Here is a 16,132-nt window from a genome sequence, read left to right as displayed (position 1 = left end):
AGTGTCCGGCTCATTCATCCAGTGCTTGGTCACCAAACGATTCCGTGCCCCTACTACGTGCCAGGGGCTCAGACGTAGCAGTTCAGGGCACTGCGTTTCAGGGAGGGCAGGAAGGCGAGTTGGGCCGGGTGGCAAAGCCCTGCAGGCTGCCGAGAAGGGGGTGTGTTGCTTGGAGAGGGAGGCTCGAGCGACTTGACACTGTCTCCCTACGTGTGACAGGCTGGCACCTGGGAGAGGAATTCGGCCTCCGCTCTACCGCTCCAGAGGGGAGAACTGAATCTTTTAGCCAGGGTAATGATGATGATGCTACTGAAAAGAAATATCGTCTACTCTTTATTAAGTGCAGCATGTGCTGGGCACTAAGCAAGGCACGGCGTGTGCGTCGCGCATGGGCCCCGTGCACGTGCTCATGATTCGTGGAGCAGCGAGTGACATGGGAAGGGGCAGAGCTCCTGTCACCAGGCTGATTCCATGGCCAAGCCGCCCAGGTAGAAGTTAGAGGTGGGCAGGTGGGGCTCAATTAGGGAACAGCTGCCTGGTGACAGTGTTGAAGCAGCGGGTGAAGCCTTTCTGCGCGGGGGGGGGGGGGGGGGGGGTGTGTGTCTCCCCAGGGGGTTTCTGCAGAGGGGAGGAGATTGGAGGTAAGCGAGTAACTCTTCTGGGCTCCCTGGATCCTCAGGAAGCCGTCGGGGGAGGTAGGCTCTATGTCCATTTTGCAGACAGGCAGACTGCAGGCACCTCAAGGCGTTACGTGGCTCGCCCAGAGTCACACAGGCCCTGAGAGACGGGACTCAAGCCTGGGTCATCTGATCCCCCCACCCTGTGTGCCCTTCCGGCCGCCCGCTCTGCCCCCCCAAACCCGCCCCGCAGTCCTGCCTTCTGGGCTTCCTTGCGCCTGTTCTCCCCTGCTCCTTTCTGGACCCCACAGACTCCCAGGCTCCACACGGAGGCCACGGCCAGCACCCTGGCTGGTGGAGAGGTTACCACAGCCAGTGTGTGTGCACGCGTGTGCGTGTCGTGGAGCCCCTGCGGGCGGTGAAGTCTGGGGCTGTGTGTGATGTGGCGTGGGCAGGCTGGAGTTCCTGGCACTGCGGGGCTGGTGGACAAGGCGGTGGGATCTTGAAGGGCAGATGCTCTGCCCTGCCCCCTGCAGGCCCCTGCGCTGCCGTCCTTTCTGAAAGGTGGGCCCCGAGGCAGCAGATTAGGGAAGTTAATTGCTCAGTTAATTCACCCAGATCAGGCAGGCTCTCTGCTTGGGAGATGCCCTGCCATGGAAGGAGGAAGCTGCTAATTGGCCAGTTCTGGTTCCTGACGGGGCCCTGGGGGGTTGGGGAGTGTCTGAGTGCCTGCTAAGCTCCCTGGGCCTGTGGCTGCCCCCGCCCCCACACACCCCGAGCGATGGCCTTGGTCTTCGCCTGTAGGCGAGCTCTCCTCTTTCCTTTCCTTTTCTCTCTCTCCCTGGGCTTTTCTTCCCTCTCCTCCCCCATTTTTCTGTTGACACGAGATGCCACCAGGAGAGCCAGCTGGGCCAGGTTTCCAGACATCGTTCATTCATTCGACAAGTGCTCATGGGATCCCTGGCTCGGGACTGGGACATGGTGGAAGCTCTGAGGGGACATGGCGAGAATCCGACTGTGCTCTGCTCTCCCGAGGCCAAGAGTCCGCTGGCCAAGACGTGATCTGACCACGCGGCTGCTCGGGCTGAGTCAGCGAGACCACGTGATGGGGGCGGCAGGGCGGGGGGGCCTTGAGAAGGGGGATTGTAACTGGGCCATAGGCCCGAGGAGCCCCCAGGCTGGAGGGGGGAGGCTAACGGAAGCCTGGAACTGGGGCAGCTGGAGAGAGCTGAGCCAGGCCCGCAGGCCTCCCCGAGGCTGGGACAGGGTGGTGGGTTCAGGGTCAGGGTGGGTGGAGGGCGGATCGAAAGCCATCTCTAGGGGGGTGCAGGGAGCCCTGGGTGTCTGTGCTGTACAGCTGTGTCGGGGTGAGGGCCTGTCTGAGGGTGAACAAAGGCAGAACCCGTAGCATTGACTCTACAGCATGAGGGGGAGGGGCAGCCCTGCAGTGACTTCATCCTATTGTTCTGTCCCCCCCCATCCCCCTGCATTAGGCACGTCTGTGAGGATGGGCTCCGGCTGACTGAGTGGTTTTGGCAGATCTGTCCCTGCTGGAGGGGGAGATTTTGGCCAGGGTGCCTCCCCAGCTGGTGTGACTTCAGATTACGGACTGAAATGTCTCAGCGCCACTTTGGTGATCGTGTGCAGATGTCTCTTCAGGAGACGCACCAAACAGGGCGGGGGGCGGGGGTCTCATACCCCCCAGATCCTCTGGTTTTGGAAGATTTCCTAGAGGTGGTGGGACTTGAGTTGCTGCTTGGGTAGTGGATCCAGTGAACCACTTTCTCAAGGCGGGGAGGGGGGTCAGTAACAGAGGAGGTCATCGTAGCCCTGGCTTCAGAAATTCTGACTTTGGTACCCGACGCCTGAGGACTCCGAAGTGGGGGCCTGGGCGGCTCGCTGCGGGAGCGTGGGACTGGGTGGCGGTGTGAAGGCCTTGGTGCAGGTCATCTCATTTTCCATACGATGCTCTCTGCACCTACTTCGGGGAGAGTCACTTGTGTGAAATCCCTTTCAACAATGTACCTTTTTTTTTTTTTTTTTCTGTAAACGCAGGCTGCTGTCATTGCTTTTACAGTTATAATAGAAATGTTCAGCAGAGTCTGGAATGATGGAAGCCAGGGGAGGGGAAGGGAGGAGAGTGGACTGAATGGTCTCTGAAGACCCTCAGCTTCTGGGATCTTCCTCCAACAGGGAAATTCAAGGAATTTCCCGCTTCCTCCCCCTAATGCAGGTGGTGGGTCTGTTTCTTTAAGGTGTGGGTGGCAGGTTCCCTCTCGAGGTAGACGGGGAGCGAGGGGAGCGAGGGGGTAGGTCGCAGAGCTCCCTAATTACAGCACCTTCTGGATCTCCTTCCCTCTTCCCCGGGGTGCTGATGGTGCTTAAACGGAGCAATTAGAGCCAGAGGATGTGGCTGGGAGCCTCAGGCATGTGTGACCTGTCTGCCCTGGGCTTGCTGATGTCCTGCGGCAGGAGGCTGGCGGTGGGAATAGCTCACACCCAGGGTTTCTGTTCTGTGCGTTGCTTCTCCAGGCAGCTCCTGGTTGCTGGAGGTCCTACGGAGGAGGGTGGGTTGGAGCAGGGCGTCCGCGTCGCACGACTTCAGGGAACCGTCTTCCTGGAGAACACAGTGTAACCGTCCCCCTGGAGTTGGGGGTGGCAGCCCTCCCGGAAAGGGCTGCAGCTTGGGGCGCCCTTGTTTTGTCACCGAACTCTCTTGATTCCTTGGTTCTATGGTCTCTATCCTCAGGTCTGGTGCCCGGTGGGGTCGGCAGAAATGTCCGTAGTAGTGTTGATACTGATAACAGCCCTTGAGACTGAGCTGTCCCCCTACCGCTTCCGTCACATGTGGCTCAGAACACATTTGGGACTACCATTTGGTCAACAAGGGTTTGTTGAGCGCAGCTGTGAGCCAGCACTGTGCACAGTCGCTGGGGAGACCGAGAGGGGAAAAGGCTGGGGGCCCAGTGAGTGAGCCGGTCCCAGGTCTTCTGTCCACATCGTGGTCTGTCTCGAGTTGTCAGGCCCCGGAGGGTGGGTGCAGTGGGAGCTCCAGCGTGGTTGGAATGTCTGGGGGTAGGCAGGGCGGGACCAGGACTCATTCTGATGTGGAAACTCAGGGGTCACATTCAGCAGTGGAATCTGGGCGTGCCAGGGCAGCCCTTGACTCACTTTCCCACGGCTGGTGGATCTGAGGGCGTGGACGGGAGTTTCCGGTCCCTCCTAGGAGTGCTGCGGTCACAAAGGATGACTGGCCCCCTTCGGAGCTCCCCAGGTCAGTGCTCCTCTGTGAGCTGGCTGCTCCTGCCTGCACCCTGGGCCACCAGCCCGCTGTGGTGACGAGCTGCAGCTGGGCCCGCAGGGCTTAAAATAGCTGGGTGAGCTGGCCGCTTTGCATGTGGGGCGCCCGCGGGGCGTGATGGGCAGCTGCCTGGAGTTGGGGCGCCAGTGGCCCTGACCCAGGGGTGGACAGTGCTCTTTGGGAGTTTCTCCCGATCTCAGGGCTGGGGGACAGGGGGCGGTGTGGCTGGGGGCTCAGGTGTGGCTGGTGCAGAGGGGACGCGAAGAGCTTGTCTTTCCCAAGACCTTTTAAGGGAAGGCCTCGAACCTGACCTTGGGGCCTCCTGCTGTAGAGTCAGAGGGCTTCAGACCCGGCATCCTTTAGCCATGTAGGGTCCCGTACAGCCTAAATGAGATGAGAAAATGAGATGCAGAGGTGGGGTGCCAGGTCACGGGCACCTGGAGTCCCAGCCGGGCGGGCACTGACCACTGGGCCCCTCGCTCCCCAGCTGCCTCCTGTTGGGTTGGGCAGAAGCCTTCTCTGGGCTTTCCTTCACTCAACAAGTATTTCCTGACTAATGACCACGTGTAGAGCTGTTCTTGGCTACGGAAACACAGCCAAAACGCTGCCCTCATGAAGCTTAGTTCTGGTGAAGAAGAGAGCTCCTAAACAATCAATGAATAAAAGAGCAAATTACACCGAACACTGGGGTTACGTGCTGTGGAAAGAGCGGAGCTGGCTGACGCTGGGCGCACTGGGGGAGGTACAGAGTTCAGTGCGGCAGCCCTTGAGGAGGTGGCTTTGGGTGGAGCTGTGAAGGAGTGAGAGCTGGCAGAGCAGACACGTGGGGCAGGGGTGACCCAGAGGAGGGAGAAGCCGGCGTAAAGGCTCCCACGTGAGAAACGGCAGGAAGGACCGAGTGGCCGGAGTGGAGGGATGAGTGGGGTGGACGTGTGTGTGTCAACGGTGAAAATGCTGCGAGAGCTTTGTCTCTTACTCTGGGAGAGATGAGGGCCGTTAGAGGGTTTTGTTTTTTTATTTTTTGGCCACGCAGCATGTGGGATCTTAGTTCCCCGACCAGGGATCAAACCCGTGCCCCCTGCAATGGAAGCGTGGGATCCTAACCACGGGACCGCCAGGAAGTCCCCCGCTCGAGGGTTTTGAGAAGAGCAGGGACCTGGCCTGACTTACATTGTACGGGAGCTAATGTCAGCGGTCTTTCTCTGGTTATTAGGCCACCTGTGGGGGACCCCGGGAGACCCTCCCCATGACGTGTGCAGCCTCCATTCCTGTCCCCACCCCCAACGTGCGACTTCTCCTGGGAGGACGAGCAGGGTGCTGGGTTCTTCTCCTTGCCGTGGAGTTTCTCCTGGACCGAGGGAGCTGGGCCGTGGCAGTGGTTGGCCGGAGGCTGCTCGTGCTGGCGGTCAAGAGCCTGTTAGTAAAGAGTCGGGAGATTTGCCATCAGGAGCTAGAAACTGGCCGCGGTGGGAGTATCTGCACCGTGGAAAGTGGCGCGCACGACGAGCCACGGCTTTTCCCCGGAGAGCTGGCTGGTAAACGTGGACCGCCCAACCCTGGTTGTCATCCCCACTCTCCCTGGGCCGGGGTTTCGGGGGGCGGGGCCTCTGCCTGCTTTCATTGGCACACACACCAGCGTTCAGACTCTACGAGGTCGGAGTGCAGCGGACGTGTTGGCTGGGGGGTGACGTGGGGTGGTGCTGGCGTGTTCCCTCGGATTTCCGAAGCACGCCCATGGGCCGGTGACGGGGTGCTTCTCTTTTGTTCCTGGACGCATGGTCCCGAGGGCCCTCGCACCCCACTTCTTTCCTTCCCTTTGCCCCCTCTGTGTGTGTGGGACGGCTTTGTGCCTCTGTGCATAAGAGCAGCGTCCAGCACCAGGCCCGGGCAGAACGTAGGCGTAAGGAGAGGGCTCTGTTCGGAGTGAGGAGCCCCAGCTCCGCCACTAACTAGCTTAGAAGAGCCCTCTGCTCTTCGGGCCTAGTCTCCTCGTGTATGACTGGGATGACTGCCCTGCTTGTGTGTCGCACACGCGTGCGGTGAGAACCAGCTGAGTCCCCGTGATTACGCCTTTGCACTCGACGTGCAGCACCTGGGGCCCCTCCTCCACCCGCCTCCAGTGGGGGTGACAGCCCAACACGCGCCCACTTCCTCCAAGAAGCCTTCCCGGATAGGCCAGGCCTCCCTGCCCTCGGTTCACACCACCCACTCTGGCTCGTGCTCGAGCTGCCTTTTCAGTTTTCGGCTCTTCCCCTGCGTGGACGCAAGCTCCTCGGTCACAGCCACAGTGGCGAGCCCAGGGCGGCCCACAATGGGTACTTGGGGAGTCTTATTGACTGGTAATGATTGTCTGTGTCCTTGGTCTCTGTATGGAGCCCTTGAATGTGCTGGCTGGTTGTGTGTGTGTAGACGGCCCACCTGGTAAAGCCCTTTCCCAGCAGTGCCTCTCTGCTCCCCGGAGTCCTCCCTAACCGCACTCTGCAGACGAGGAAATGGAAACAGCTCACTCCTTTGTTCATTCATTCAAAAAACGTGCACGCTGCTCCGAGAGCTGTGCGTCTCTGGTCCGGGTCACACAGGTGGCAAGTGTCAGAGCTGGGCCTGGGCCTGATTCCCTGCAGTCTGAGCGTGTGCCCTGTGCTGCGTTAGGACGAGTGGGCACCCACGGAGGGATGCCGGCTGAGGCGAGGAGGGGCGGCGCCGGTGGTCAGGACCTGATCCCGCTGTGTCGTCCCACCCGGCCGAGGCTGGCATTTCGTCCGGCCACGGTGTGGGGGAGGGGGAGAGCAGGTGTGCCCTGGCGCCCAGCCCGAATGGGATACGGAAGCACCCCCTGGGGCCGGAGCTTGGGGGATGAGTGACACGCAGTCACCCAGATGCGTCAGGCCTCGCGGAGCCCAGAACATTCTCTGAGCTCCAGGCTGGACATCTGAGCCCCCCAGGGTTCAGGAGGGGACCGAGGCTGCCCGGTGACCCTAGAGGGGGCCTCCAGGGCGAGGACAAATCGTGGTGATCTGGCAAGATGCGTGCCCATCGGCAAGGCTGAGGGTGGTGTTGGGGGGCGTCCAGTGCATGGGCCGAGGTGAGTACACACAGGGGAGGCAGGGAAGCTTGGGGGCCGTGTGCACTGCGTGAGGTGAGTACACACAGGGGAGGCAGGGAGGCTTGGGGGCTGTGCACTGCGTGAGGGTTCAGTTAAGGGCCCTTCAGATTTTTTATGTGTCCACCACGGATCCTGCGAGAGGAAACTCGGTGGGTTCATCCCCTCAGGGGCTTCCCGTAGGAAGACATGCAAACAACCTTGATACAGGGCAGAGTGAAATCAGCGCCCCGAAGAGAGGTGGGTTAGGGACAAGAAGAGGGCCTCTCAGTTCGGGGGGTCCTTCGTGGAGGACGTGGCATCTGAGACGCGCCTCAAAGTATCCACTGAAGGCAGAGGTGGCTGGGTGGCGGCGGTGGAGGGCGGCACGGAGCCCCAGACGGAGACAGAGAAGTGGGGAGCTCCGCGTGGTGGGAGCTAGGGCACAGGTCAGGACTGACAGAGCACAGCGCCAGAGGTCACGACCCCACGTTTGAGTACTTGTGTCAAATCCCTGGGGAGCCAGGGAAGGTTTTCAGCTGGCCAGAGGGGCAGCGTGGCACCCCCAGGGCTCTGTCTCAGAATAGTTATGTGGCAGCCGGTGGCAAGGTTAATTGTGGAGGGGACTGGAAGCAGGGACCCCGGGAGGGAGAACTGGGCCAGCAGGAGCCTCTGCTTTCAGGGTTGTGTGGGCCGCCTGCATCCTGGGAGGTTTTGAGCAAGGCTGGGTCCCCACCGTGTGCGAGCGGGTTCCACCAGCAACGACCCTCTGCTAGAGCAACCGGAGAGACACTGTGGAAAGAACTTGCCTAAGAGTTTCGGTACCAACAGCAGACTACCTTCAGGTCTGGGGGAGCCCAGACGCTCCTCTGAGGCCCCTCAGTAGGAGGCAGCCTGAATGGCAGCCTCCTGGACGCGGGGCAGCCTGAGTGGGCACAGGGGAGGGAGCCTCACTTTACAGAGTGGCCAGTGCTTCAGAGACCACGAGGCTTCATGCACTGAGACCGCCGAGTCCTCAGACAGCCCAGTTCTACCCAACAGAGATGCGCCCACCACTCATCCCCACGCCTCTCGTTCCCTTCTGCTGGGGGGCGGGGGGGCGGTGTGCAGCCTCCCCTCCCCCATGGCTTCAGAGCAGATGGGGTCCCGGCCACTGTTCTTCTCCGTCTTCTTTGGAGCATCTACAAATGCTGTGTGCCTGCTGTTCTCCCTGCAGTGGTTCCAGCCTCAGTGAAGAGGCAGGAAGAGGCAGCAGCTCCTGAATCGGCGGGAGGGCCCCAGCCGCATGGGCTGCTCTCACAGGCTGGCCACTGTGTCAGAGAGCGCTGTCCCTGCCGGCGGTCAGTGCCCTGCATGGACTGGCTGAGGAATACTAGATTTGCTGGGTCAGGAAATTCCACTGGTGCATGACAGTTACCTTCGGGCTTCATTACACTTCCCTGGGCCCACTGCCGGGCCTTATCTCATTCTCCGCAAGCTGCCTGCCCTCCTTGATAAGCGCTAATCACGGTGCCTCATTGCTGCTGGGCATCCGGGAGCTGATGGCGTGGATGGCGCGGTGTGTGCCCACCGCACACAGCAGGCCCTTCTGGGGCATCTGACAGGGAGGCTGATTGGGCTTGGGGTGAAAGGTGGGGCTCGTTTGGGTCTTGCCTGGAAAAAAGGGCCTGTGAGCCCAGGGGGTGCCGCTCCCTGGGTGGGCCCCCAGCCTGCGCCCTGCATCCTGTAAACCTGCTCAAATAGGAGGCGTGGCAGCCCTCACTCCCCTCCCAAAGGCAAGGCCCATTCTCCTGAAGAGTGGCTGTCACCTTGCTCGAGGTTCCCACGAGGCCCGCTGTCTGCACCCGCTGTCTGCACGCGTGTGTTCGGTGGTGATCTCACAGCTCCTGTGCGCTGGGCACTGGCTCTGAGCCAAGCGCTGGGATACAAAGATGATGGACGCAGCCCTTGCCCTGAAGGGGCTCACAGTCTGGGGCCAGGATGTTGGCGAGCAGGTAGCTCCGTGGTGGGATGGACTCAGGTGCGTTGGCGCTCCAAGCAGAGGCCCGAGCGCGGCTGTGGACACTGGCATTCAGGGTGCGGGGAGGGAGGTCCAGGCAGAGGAAGCAGCAAGTGCTACAGCTGGGGGCGAGGCAGACGTGGGAGGTCTGTTCTGGTGGGAGGTTAGCCAGGTAAGGGCGGGGGTGGGAGAGCACCTGGCGTCCAGGGTCATGTGTGCTTCACCCCCGCCTCCCTTCCCAGTCCCCTTGCCGTGAAACCTCACTTTGGCTGGGTGTGTGGACGTGTCCTCCCCAGACGTCCTGGGCACTCGTCTCCCTCTGGCTTCGCCCAGCCTTTTCCCACCAGCATGCTCTTCCTTCTGCTGCCCTGATCGGCCCTGCCCATCTCCCAAGAAACAAGGTAGGTCCCGTTTCACTGGGTGGGAATTTCAGGGCTGGAAGGGGCCTTAGAGAAGCAACCAGTAGAAACTTCCTGTTCTGTAGTCGAGGAGGTGGAGGTAATTGGCGTCCTGAGGCTTTGTCCCTCAGGCGACCCAGGAAGCCCTTCTTTGGCGGTGCTGCCGTCCCAGCCCCCGTGCCCCCCCTCCTTTGAGCCCCTCCTCTCGTGTTCACCCAGCATTCTCTGGTCCCGCTGCTGGTCACGCATTGTCCTGGGTTCAGCCCCTGCTGCCCTGGGGTTTATGGTCCGGTAGGAGAGCCAGACAGCAAACTGTCACTCAAGTAAGCATGTGCTTCCAAACGGACAAGTGCTGCAGGAGAAGTGGAGAACTGAGAATTTAGGCTTTAATTAGGCGGGGTGGGAGGGGAGCCACAAAACCAGAAGAGACTGTTGTGAAGTACTCACAAGAACTCAGGGGTGAGAAGAAGTACGTCAGTTGGTGGGTCGAGGAAGAGCATTCCAGGCAGAGGGAACAGCATGGGCAAAGGCTCCGAGGAGGGCAAGCTCCACAGGTTCACTGGTTGGAGCACAGTGGGCTGGAGAGGTGGTCAGGGGCCAGTCCTTCCAGACCTCCAGGGTGGCTTAAGGAATTTGGATTGTAATAGAAAAGTAGAACAGCAAATACCACACACACACACACACACACACACACACACACACACACGCTCATGCACGCACGCACGCACGCACACGCACACACACATACACATGACCATAATCTCAGCAGAATGGAAGCCACTGAGGGCGGTAAGAGAGCAGTGTGAGTGAGAAGATGGGCCTCAGGCGGGGGCGGGAAGGAGAGCCCTGGCCGAGATGCTGCAGGAGCTGGACCAGGGCCGTGGCCGTGAGCCGGTGAGGAGAAGGAAGCTCATTGGGTGGGATTTGTGTTTGAGAGGAGGTGGGGGCCCGTGACCACGGGGAGTCAGGATGAATCTTGGGTCTCTGGCATGAGCAATGGGGTGGGTGTTTAGGCCGTTTATTGAGGAGGGGGTCGCTGCCAGGGGAGCAGGGCACGGGCAAGGTCAGTCCCTCTGGGGCACGGGAAGCGGGAGCTGCTGCGAGACAGCCGCGTGGGGATGCCAAGCAGGGGCTGGGTGTGCGTGCCTGGGGCTCAGAAGACAGGTCAGGCGCAGGTAAACCTCTAGGTGTCGTCAGCACGTGGACGGCCCTGGAACAGATGGGGTGGCGAATGCAGGAGTGTTGGCAGAGGGGAGGAGGGCCCCCGAAGGAGGACCTGCCAGCACTTGCCCTCAGAATTTGAGCCACAGGACCTTTTGCATCAATTATGTGTTGTCTTGTATCTTTCCCTGTTCAGTCACCCTATGATTGGATGGGCACTGGGACCATATTTGCTATAACAGCGCTTGTTGGTGATGACCGTGCCTCAGTTCACTGAACACTCTGTGTCCAGCACTGTGCTTTGTGCATCGCATTCCTAACCTCCAGTCTCTGTCTTTCTGCACGCTGCTCGGGAGGTGTGTATTATCATCTCCATCTCACGGTTGGCGAAACTGAGATACAGAGCAGGCAGGGGGTCATTCCAGGTTACCCGGCACGTGGGTAGCTCACTGCAGGTGGGATCTGGACACAGATCCGTCCAGTCCCAAAGCCCGGAGTTTGCAGGACATTGTTCTCTGTGGTCGGGGCGGGTCGTGGGTACGGACGGCAGTCACTGCAGGCGTCTGAGCATATGCTGTCCTTTCTCCCAGACCTGGGCCCCTCTGGCCCACAGTTAGGGGCAGGCGGAGTGTGCCGAGTGGGTTGGCTTTGGGATGGACCCTCCTCACCTCACCTGGTTCCTCGATCCAGAAGCCTCCCTGGGAGTGGGTCAGGAGTGGTACGGCTGGTCTGGAGCTGTGACTGCGATTCCTTGGAGCTAAGCTAAGCGTCCGCAGTATCAGCAGCTCGTGCTCTGACGTGCGTGCCCACCCGTCCCTCAGGGGTGTGGACACAAAGCTGAGGTCTCTTCACGGGCGTGCTCCCTCCGTAGGCAGGAGTGGCCACCACCTCTTGGGCCTGGAGATGTGATGGAAGGAGGGAGTCTGCATGGGCCCACCGGGTACTCGGGGCTGGACGTGGGTGTCTCCACCAGGTTGGCTGCCCAGGGCGGGGAGGGCCTGGAGGGGTTCTGTCCTCTCCTTTTCCCACCTCCTACCTTTTCCGACTCTTCCTCTCTGCTCAGTAAGTTTGTGTGTTTACCTGTCTGTCCGTTTGTCCATCCGTCTCAGGCTGGACCACATGCTGGGGACGTGGCTGTGAGCGGCAGCTGACCACATGGTCCTCACACCAGGTCCCGATGCCCTCGATAGCCTGCTTCCCAGGAGTGGCCCCATACACGTCTGGTTTGGGTCCCTCCCTCTGGTTAGTGAACCTGCGCCCCCGGGTGATCCGTGGGGAGAACTCAGGGCCTAGGCCTGGTGGGCTTCCTGGCCCTCCACCTGCCCTGACTGAGGTGGTCACAGGGGCAGGCACCGGGGCTGAGGAAATGGTTAAGACACAGCCCCTGCCTCCTCTGAGAAGCCCAGTGACTAGAGCAGAGGCAGGTGGACAAACTAATATGTGTGGACGAAGATCTGGGGGCCTGAAGGAGGAGGGGCAAACCTCTTCCCAGGGAAGGAGGTGCCGCCCTTGGTAGAAGGTCCTGAGCAACACATCCCTCCTTCTAAGGGCGCCCCTCCCACTGCAGCCAAACCCAGTTCTTTGTTTGTTTTCCTTACTGGTCTCAGAAACTAAACAAATAACAAACACAATGACCTTTAGTTCCTTTCTACCCCAGCCCTTTTACTATCATCACCGTCCTTCGTGAATCCCGGCCAAGTCTGGTGACTCGTGGCCCTGGAGCTGTTTAATTTCCACGGCAAATTGGAGGCCCACCCCTGCCCCCTGCCCCAGACCCTCCTCATCTCCCCCTGCAGAGTGAACCTTCATGCCAACATCCCGGGGTGTGGCCCGTTAGGCACCGCTCCATCCTTCTCCCCCTGCCCTCTTTCTTTTTAAAATTTATTGAGGTGACGTTGGTCTATAACATCATGTACATTTCACGTGTACAACATCGTATCTTGACTTTTGTGTACTCTACAGCCTGCTCACCACCAAGGGTGTGGTTTCCAGCCCTCACCCTACAGCTGCCTCCCTCCCCTCTGATAACCACTGCTCTGTTCTCTGTATCTACATATTTGGTTTGGTTTGGTTTGGCTTGTTTATGTATTTAATATCTGACATATGAGCGAAATCATACGGTATTTGTCTTTCTCTGTCTGACGTATCTCACTTAACCCGTGAGGTCCATCCATGTTGTCACTAATGGCAGGGTTTTGTCTATTCCGTGGCTGAGTCGTGTTCCATCATATATACACCACATCTTCTTTATCTATATTCATCCATCGTCCATCCTTGTTCCCTTTTGGCACCATCGGTAAATGGTTTGCTTAGCAATCAAAGCATTTTCTATATTGCTGAAGAGGATCCCAATTTGGGAGTTTAAGAATTAAGCTGCGGTGAAAGGCTCCCTTCTGCAATGGTGGCCCCTCTGGATGGCGAGGGCCCCTCTGTCTCACCTGAATTCTGGTGGGGCCGCCCTGCCTGAGCCTCGGAGGTTCAGGATGCCTCACGAGCTACACATGTTGTCAGATACAGAGATACTCGGTGTGGGACCGGAAGGGGATCTGTGTGGCCCGTCACCTGTGTGCAGGTTAGCGAGAGCCCAAAGGCCTGAGAGACGCAGGGAGAGGCCAAGAGCTTGGCATGACTCTGAAGCTGCGACATGCAGCATCTCCCCAGCTGCCAGGCAGCAGAGATGCTGCGTGTTGATTTCACGTATTCGCATCTCCTCCTCCCCTCTGGGAATTCTGTACCTGCTTACTTTTTTTGTTGTCTAAAGAAAAAGAAAGGAAAGAAAAAGGCAGCTCTGCCTTGTTCACATGCTCTGAGATCCTCAAGGGCAGTCTGTACCTTCCGGCTCCCCTGAGCCCGGCGAGTAGATGAGGACCATCACGGGGGAGAGATGGTGTCTCACATCACCTTCTCTCTCTGATGGTTCCTTCTGCGCCCAAAGTCTAAGAAATTGAGGCAGCACAGCAGCTGACCTTGCCTCTCCACCCTGCTGCCAGGCCTGGCTTCCCAGGGCCCCGATGCTGTCACGTGCCCCACTGCTTGGGAAGCCCCGGGATGAAGCTCAGACTCCTAGTGTCACTCGAGGCCTCACAGGTAGCTCACTGTGGCCCCCCAGGCCCCGTCTCCTCACTGCCCCCGAAGTTCCCCTAGCCGTGCTCTCCCCACTCCTCTCCCTGCCACGCCCACTCCAGCCAGCCCTTCTCCAAGGGGAGGCCAAACGCCAGCTCCGTGCCGTCCTGTCGTGGCACGTGTGCGCTCTGTCATTCTGCTGTGGGCTTCTCCAGGGATGGTCTGTTCACTGCATCTCGAGCCCCTTGGGGCCACGGCCGTGTCTCACTCACCTTTGTCTCTCCCGGTGCCCCCGCTCATTGTCCCGCCGCGATGAACTGTCTATGACGCATGAGTGGTCTCTTCATGGTGGCAGAGGAGGACGACGTTCTGGCTGAAACCGCTTGCCCCTGGCGGTCTCCTGGCTTTGCCTGAGCTGCCTCCCATCGGGGACTCAGTTCCTGTCTTGCAAACTACCTTCTCCCCTCACCCTTCCTTCTTCCAGCCTGCTGTACGATAATGTAGGGCCATCTCCTGGGGGACTCCCCTTTGCTGACCACAGGTCCAGCGGCACTGCCCTGACCACCCCTCTCCCCTTTGCCCCTTACTCAGCTCCTTCTGCTAATGACCTCATCAGGCTCCCTGTTGTGCTTTTAGATTCTGTCTGTTAGACTGGCAGATTCCCAAGGGCAGGAACTAGGTTTAGAGCCCAAGAGAGTAAAGAACAGGGGCTTTGAAATCACAGTTTCCTTATCTGTAAAATGGGAATAAGAACCATACCTATCTTGTGGGGCTGCCCTGAGGATTCTGTGAGTTACTGCGGGTGATGCTTGGTGCCTGGGATACACTGGGGACTTGCAAATAGGAGTTGCTCTTATGCTTCTGCTCATTGACTAAGCTGGGAGCGAGCCCTCACGCGAGTGGGACCTCAGTGCCCTTTTGATGAGCATGGCCAGGAGGGAGCAGAGCAGAGCGCTTACACTGGGCGGCCCCTCTTCCTCTCCTACCTGCCTGTTGTCCTGCACCCCCGGCCCCCCAGGGCTTCAGCTGCTGAGGAAATAGCTATTGGCACAAATCCACGTATAGTCAGAAATGAGGGTGGAACGATCGAGGACAGTGGGGAGGCTGTTCTCACGGAACAAGGTGTGAGCTGGCGAGAAGAGAGAGATGAAAAGAAAGGAGAAGGCGGGGTGGGGAGTGGGGGCCAGCCTGGGAGGTGCTGGCTGACTCCAAGTCCACGTCGGAGACTAGTAGTGACAGCCCCTGGGACTGGCTCAGCCCTTAGGGGCCTCAGACGGTTCTCACACAGGCCGACTCCTCTGGGGCTGGGCTCTGTGAACCCCACTTTAAAGAGGAGGAGATAGCACCTCACAAAGGCGGACCACCTAGCCCTGATCACAGACCTCAGATCGAGCTCAGAGTGAAAAACAGGTCTCCTGACTCTCAGTCCAGCTGGTATGATCTCTCCCGCATCAGAGAAGGGATGTGGCAGCCGCGAGCCCTCAGGAGCCGGTCCAGGCTGAAGAGGACAAGAGGCATTCCAGTCGGGTGGCCGTGGGATCTGCCAGGAGCCAGCCGGACATCTGCCCCTCATGTGTGCACAGCACCCACGGGACCGCTGTGCCCAACCAGGAGACAGCAAGGTGCCCTGTCTGTGACACACACTGGCTTTCGTTGCTGGGCTGCCATCTGAGTGGGGGAGGGGCTCAGAATAGTAGCGCCGCTGTTGGTCCTTTTAAAGAAGCTGGGCTGCCCTCAGAAAGAGCGCCCGCACCCCTGGAATGCAGGCCTGCCTCCGGCCTCGAGGTGCAGACTCAGCAGCTTAGGGCCCCGCAGAAGATCTGTGACAAGGGTCTGGTCGGAATGAGTGTCCCCCTCGGCCAGAGCGGATGTGGTAGCTCTGTTCCTGCCCATGGCCTTGGTGATTAATGTCCTTCTGTCTTCCTGGCTAGATCTTGTGTATCTGAATCTGAAGGGCAGGGAGCAGCACACCTCATACCTGTTTCCCCAGGTACCTGGTGCGCTCAGCACAGAGCAGGTGTGGAGTAAACGTCTGATGGGATCCCGGGAGGACATTTTCACACTCACACCATCCAGCCGCCCTGCCCAGCGCCTCCCGGCGGCCGAGCGCGCTGTTAGGTGTGGGATGCAGGGCCAGGGGAGACGTGGCGCTGCTCTGGGGCTCTCAGCACCCTCTTGCTGGTGGCAGAGGTGCCGCCCCCCACCTGTCTTCTGGTCTTCTTTATTTGCCAACTGGGCAGCGCAGACCTCTGCACAAGCCCGGGACGCAGGTGGTGTTTCATGGTAGGATGAAGGGCTCCTTCTGGATGCCCCCAGGCTCCTAGCGAGAGCATTCTTGGTGCTGTGCCCTGACCAGCCCTGCCGGAGCGCCGGTATCCCAGCGCGCTCCGACACCACCCTTGGCAAGGCAGGATTCGCGGGGGCAAGGCAGGACCTTACCTGGGCCACCTACTCTTCTCAGCCGGGTGGGGGGGGTCCCGACCGGAACGCAGGTCAGGAGTTGGGGGGGGGCTT

General features: G+C 59.8%; 1 protein-coding gene across 1 annotated transcript in view; it reads left to right on the top strand.

The window, feature by feature from the left end:
* TSPAN9 (tetraspanin 9) overlaps nucleotides 1-16,132 on the top strand; it is a 181,472-nt gene that overhangs the window by 87,431 nt on the left and 77,909 nt on the right. The gene's annotated exons all lie outside the window — the stretch shown is intronic.

The sequence above is a fragment of the Stenella coeruleoalba genome (assembly GCF_951394435.1).
Source record: "Stenella coeruleoalba genome assembly, chromosome: 11".
In the NCBI taxonomy this organism is placed as follows: Eukaryota; Metazoa; Chordata; class Mammalia; order Artiodactyla; family Delphinidae; genus Stenella; species Stenella coeruleoalba.
Note: the sequence above shows the minus strand (reverse complement) of the source record. Positions and strands in the feature narration are given on the sequence as shown.